Source organism: Pterocles gutturalis, unplaced genomic scaffold (genome assembly GCF_000699245.1).
Source record: "Pterocles gutturalis isolate BGI_N339 unplaced genomic scaffold, ASM69924v1 scaffold42118, whole genome shotgun sequence".
In the NCBI taxonomy this organism is placed as follows: Eukaryota; Metazoa; Chordata; class Aves; order Pterocliformes; family Pteroclidae; genus Pterocles; species Pterocles gutturalis.
The window spans coordinates 3623-10005 of record NW_010119521.1 but is presented as its reverse complement, the minus strand read 5'-3'; positions in this window follow the sequence as shown (position 1 = coordinate 10005).

Sequence of the window (6383 nt, the reverse complement as noted above, 5' to 3'; positions counted from 1 at the left end):
AATGCTGAAGCCTCCTCTCCTTTCCATACTTGGGGGGTTCATACCCCATATCCCTCTCCCTGAGCTTTGCCCCCATGCCAGGAGCAGAGGGTCCCAGCTGGGCTCCCACCTGAAGACTCTGCCTCCCCCAAGTACCACCCTGTCCCATCAGAAGAGCTTTGGGGTCGCCCCGTGAGCTCCTCACACTACTGACCCCCTCCCAAACCCCCAAAGCCAGAGAAAAGGGCATGAGCTCTTCAGGGCTGGGTTTTATAAATGACCTTGTAACGAGGGAATGTGATCCAGCTGGGGCTGAGCTGAGCATCCTAGCTGGGACCCAGCCCTGCCCCAGCATCCCCACCCTGCCTGGTCCCCCTGCTGACCACAGAACACCTCAACCTGCTGTTGGCCCCCTCCCCATGCCTTAGACACCCTTCACCCCCCACAGACCCCTTCCACGTGGGGTCAGCAGCCTGGTGGCTGGCCCAGGAAGGGTTGCACAATGCCCAGCGCTGCGGCAATTGGGGACTTTGGTGCACCCTGCGCGTCGCATTCGTTACCGGTCTCGACACGCCAATAGGGATGAGCCACAGTGGCGTAAAACTGGTTGGTCCTGGGGTGCTGGTGAGGCCCGTGGCCAGGAGCTGACCCGCCATCATGCGCAAACCTGCACCCAGAGCCCAGCAAAACCAGCATGATGCTGCTGTGGACGGGGATGTGCCACCGCAGGATGGCACCGTGGTGGCAGCAGGCTTGGAAGGGAGTAGCCAGCGGAAGGGACTGGCTCAGAGTGATTCAGAGCAATTTTCCTCCTAATTCCCCTCATTCCTCAGGCAGACGGGTGCTAATCAGGGTGGCAGTGGTGGAGGGAGGAGTATGGCAGTTGTAGGTGCCATTGCCATGTGTCGCCCTCCCGACCTCCTCCGCAAACACTTCCTGCCTGGTGCGGTGGCTTCTGCACCGCGGTGTCCGTCCCCCCTGGCATCCCTGGTCCTCGGGTCCTTCCTGCACCTGGACGTGCGTCATCCCCATGACAGAGTGATGCTCTTCCAAAATAGTTCATACTGAGATAGGGACCTGAAAACATAAAGTTTTAAACCCCGAGCACATGGCCATTGGGATGGCTCCAACCCATGAAAAAATGCTCTTTTGGTGCATCTCCAGCAATAGACTGGCTGGGAACTGTAGCCATGGCAGAGATGTTGTGAGGGTGTTGGTCTCTCCGTGGGGTTTGTTCTAAGCAACGTGGCAAGGCTGTACCCTCCAAAAATTGTGCTGCTGGCTGTGCCACCCCGAACATAACCCTGAAGTGAGTCCCCCAGGGCTGGGGCTCTCCCAAAAGCTCCTGCTCCGAGGGGAGTTGGAACCTGATGATCTTTAAGGTCCTTTCCAACCCTAACCATTCAATGATTCTATGGTTCTATGACCGTAAAGCAGCCAGGAACCCGAGAGCAGCCCCTGGGCTGGTCTGGCTTCCACCGAAAGCATCCGTGTGCTGGGCAGCCCTCACTGCAGAGGACCTGCAGTGACTTGCTGCCTCTTGCCTCGCTATGCCAGGGTAAAATTTAGCTCCAGACCGCGGTCTGCATCTCATTTTACAACCCACTTAATTGCAGAGGTGCCTTGTGCCACGCTGGCGGTGTCAGCAGCGGGTACGTGGGCGGCACAGGTTGGCTCCAGCAACCCCTCCTCTCCCAAACACGCTGCTGAGAACCCGTCCCTGCAAACGCCGCCTGGGAAGATTGATGCAGAACGTGATCTCATCTGGCTTCCTACCGTATCTGGCAATCTTGGGATGGTGCCTGAGCCCTTAATGAAAGCTGGCACACCCTTCGCAGCAGGAAGGGCTTGTTACACCCCCTTTCCAGGTGAGCAAATCTGGGGTCATTGACTTTTTTTTTAATCGGATGAGAGTCAGGCATCCTGCCCCAGCCACCTCGCTGCAGCATCCCCGCAGCCCCGGTGCCACGTTCTGTCCCCAGGAGCCCCGGGCAGCCTGGCCCCATGCACGGCTCGATTTGCTCCATCGGAGCTGAAATACAGCCTGGAGCTGAGGCCATGCCACTGGGATGGGTGGTGGCTGTCCCTGTGCCATCGAGATGTGTAATAAGTGGTTTTCCCACGGGAGGGAGCTCATCGGCCTGTTGGCCATGGCCACCCAGGGCTGGCATCACCGGGGCGTACCCACCCTGCCGTCACCCTTGGGAGCAGGCTGCCTTGTTTGAAAAGCAGCTCATCCCTCCTTCTCCTTTCTCGCAGAGGAAACCACAGCTCTGATGCTGTTGTCAGAGCTGGGCAAACTTGTGAACGCAGTCTGGGCCCAGTGACAGGCTGTATGAGATGTGGGACCACCTCAAAAATAAGCTTAAAACTCCCTTTTCTGCAGGAAGGTATTTTGTCTATGACATTCTCTGAGCTTTGGCATTGCAAAGCCCCACGAGCTGACAAATCATCTTGGTTGTAAAGGGAAAAAACCTTTTTTTTTGGGGAAATGCAAAATTGCATATATGAAGACAACACCTGGTTAGGTTTTTTTTTGATCCAAGCAGATGTCTCCTGTGCAAACCCCCGTGCAAACCCCTGCGCTCAGGTCCCTGAGCAACGCCCGTGGAGAGCAGAGCTGCACGCTGACCTACATACATCTTTCCCAGGTGTGCTGGTAAACATCCTCTCCGGGGAAGAATAATGAGGGAGGCTCCTTGGGAAGCGCAGAAATGTGGAGAGACAGCCAGAGAACAGGACTGACCGGAAGAAATCCTCACCCTCCACCCACTCCCCGGCTGCCTGCAAGGAGCCCGTACAGAGCTGCTCCCACCAGTCCGATCCGCGCCCGTCGGCTGGTCGATGCAGGTGAGCAGGGTGAGTCTCCAACGTTTCTTTTCATATTTGAAATTAGTTTTTACATTTTTTCAGGGCTATTCTGCCCCCCCCCCCAGTCCTTCCCAGCAAGGCTCGGGGCAGAAGGGAATAAAGACACAAGCACAAGATGAGCTCCCCAGGCTCCCTCCGCCCAGCCCCGAGCGCTGTGGGAGTGTAGACAAGGCACTTTCCTTGGCTGCAAGAGCTGATTCATTCAACCCGACAAGTGCCCGAGATGGCTGCAGGGAGCTTCATCCTTTAAGTAGGGAGTGGGAAAGTGGAGAAATGGAGTGAATTAAGGTGAAAGTCCCAAGAGCAGCCAAGGTGGGGGGCAGCCTGGGTTTCAGCATCCAGCAAAGGGAGATTTCTTTTTACCTCTGGCAAAGAAATTTAGAAAGGCTGAAACCTGACTGGAAATGTTTTGAGTTATTGGAAGGGAACACAGGGGTTTTCCTGTGGGCAGAGCCACCCCAATATCTTGCTGTGTCCTCAAGTTTTGCTCCTCTCCAGGACTGGAGCCATGTCGAAACTCATTAAAGCCATCACTGACATGATGGAGAGTTACCAGGGCAATGCCAGGAAGGGGAAGAAATCCGAATCGTTCAGCAGAAGTGAGTTCAAGAAGCTGATCCAGCAGGAGTTTGCTCCTGTCAAGGTAACTGTGTGGGCTTGAGGGTACAAAGATGGGTGGGAAAGGTGCTGGGGTGACATTTAGGGGTGGCCAGGGGTGATGAGGGTCCTGCAGCACTCATTCCACGTCCAGGGTTGGAATCGGATCTCTCCAATCTTTGATTTTCTTGGGGCAGTTTCCTTGGGTTTGTGTTTGCAGGGCAGCAAAGCTCCTACACACCCACTGTCTGTATTTTCCTGCGGGGAAGGGGAGGTGGAAGGTGAGGAAGGGATGCCCAGTCCTGCAGGGTGGTCCCCCTTTCCTCCCTGGACAAACCTGGGTGTGACACCATGCAACAAACTGTTGGTGTTGGACTCCTTGCAGCCTCTTCCACCTGCTGCGACCATCCTTTTGGTTCCATTGCTCTTGCAATACAGGGACCCAGCCCTTGCTTCACCCCTTTAGCCCTTCAGAAAGGTCTGATGGTCTCCTGTCCTCTCAGAGGTCACCCACCAGCAAGTACCGATACATCACCAACCTGCCGGATTCGGACACCGAGCCCATGACCAAGAAGGAGAGGGGTTCCACCAAACACTGCGTGTACTGAAGGGCGACCACCGCTGCTCCTGGGGTGCAGAGACGAGGAGGTAAGGGAGACCTCAGGGAGCACAGCAAGCAGGAGAAGCTCCCAGGTGGCATTTGCATTGCCTCATTAGGTGGGGACAGATCCTTCCTCAGGACCAGTGTCACTTTGAGGTGGTGTGTGGCTCCCCAGGTCTGCTTTCCCCTTTGTCCCAGCAAGCCAAATCCATCAGGGAGGATGGGATGGAGCCAGGAGCTGAGCTCCAGCTCTGCAGGGACCTGGGAAGTATTTAATCAACTCTAATAACTCCAATAAAATCGCCTGGTGCTAACTGGCCACAAGCTTGATGCAAAGCAGAGGTACTGCCCAGGGTGGGCGGTGGGGAGATGGGGCTGGTGGGGAGGGATGCCAGCCTCAGCAGGGCTTCAGGGTGGTGGCAGTGGGCAAATTCCCCAAAGGGTTTTCTTCCCTCTTCTGTAGGATCCCTGAATTTCCCCATGGGAGAAGGACAGAGGCGCCGGTGGGCACGGTATGCTCACACCTCCTGCCCTTTCGGGCTTTCTCTGCTCCTCCGGCGCTGGTCGGTGGTGGGGGAGAAGTGAAGACTGTGCCCTGCTCCACGTATTACCTCCATGAGGCAAAAATAACCCCGGGTCTCTTGTTCTGTCCCAATGCTCCACGGGTGTCTCTTTGGGGTGCTTTGCAAATGCAACTTGAGGGGGTGGAGGGGGGGCAGAGTTGCTGTTTTCTTCTCATAAACACAAGAGCAGAGCAAGGGCTGATGTATCAACCCCTTCCTCCATGAGCTCCTCTGTTTTTAATGGGTAGAAAGTGAAAATATCACTCGTCAATAGGGCTGGAATGAGCTGTGCAATTAGTTGACTCAGGCTGTGCAGTAATAATGAATAAAGAGTGGTGATTCTTTAGGGAAAATTAAAGGTCTGTGGTTGGGAGTTCATCTCCAGCTCATTTGAAGTCAACGGCAAAATTCCCACGGGTTTGGGCGGGGGGGGGAAATGCACCTTAATAGCTATGAGGATGTTTCAGTGTCATAAACGCAGCTGGGGCAGCACGCTGGCTTTCTTCTCCATTAAAAAAGGGAAGCCCAGCCCTCACTTTTTTATTTTAGGAAAGCTTTTACCCACGTCTTTGCATAATCAACCTGCGCAGAGCTGCACAAAGAAACACTCCCAACAGCGAGTGGCCAGAGGAGACAGGACTGGTTTCTTGGGCCATGCGTGGTTGGGGGAATTGCTCCCAGTATAAAAACCAATAACACAAAGCTGTTTTAATAGAAAAGATAGTAGAAACCATAGTTCTACTGGAAAAAAATATTGCAGATAGTTATCAGGTCTGTAATATTTATATCCCCAGCTGCAAGTTTTGGAAAGTTGGGGGAAGACGTGGTTTCTGACACGGATTCCCTTTATGGTCACTTTACTACACGGGGGCAGTAATAAATTCCTCTCTAGCTAATGAGTGCAGGATCCAGTCCTTCAGCTGTGACCTGTCTGAATGGGATAATCCATCAGCCTTCTGAACCGTGATGTTTCTGCATTGTAAATATCCAAATGGGATTTTTTTCGGGGGCTTATTTTTCTCCTTCTTACATAAATGGTTGTAATACTATAAAAAAAGCAATAAAAAACCTGTACAACACGATGCCTGTCTGATGGTTGTGAGCCACCCACTGATCAACTCTCTGGGTGGGAGGTCGGTCAACTCAGCATAAAAAAATGTGGGGAAGCTCCGAGGGGACAGGGCAGGAGTGCAAAGCCCTGGAGATCTGTGTGAATGGCCAAGACAGGACACACTGTGGGATGGGGAGATGTTTTTGTGTTTTCCCCATTGTCTGGGACCCGTCAGTGAATGGTGAGCACCCAGGGATGATCCACACCGACTGCGGCTGGTCACTGGAGCATCATAAAGGTTCAGAGAGAAACCTCCTCTGCACAAATGCCATGAGCACGTTTGTTAATCCATCTGCACCCCTACAGCGTGCATGGAAAAGGAGGAGAGTAAGGAAATGCCAACACAAGAGAGGTCTCAGGAACTTAATGCTTTATTTTTCTCGTAGGCACCTCACGGGGCCAAAGCACAGCCTGGTGCATCAGGCGGAGGCAGCAGGGAAGCACCAGTGATGCCCCTTCCCCAGGGAGCGATGGTTCTGGAGGGCAGAGGAGAGGGTTTGCATCCGGGTGACCCCGGGGCTTGCAAAGCTTTGGGGAGGCTGGAGGGAGCTGGTCCACGGTGGCTTTGCTGCTGGAGCCAGGGTGTGTGGGACACGCCATCACTTCTGCTTCTGCGAGGGCAGCTGGTGGATCTGCTGCTGCTGCTGCTGGTGCTGCTGCT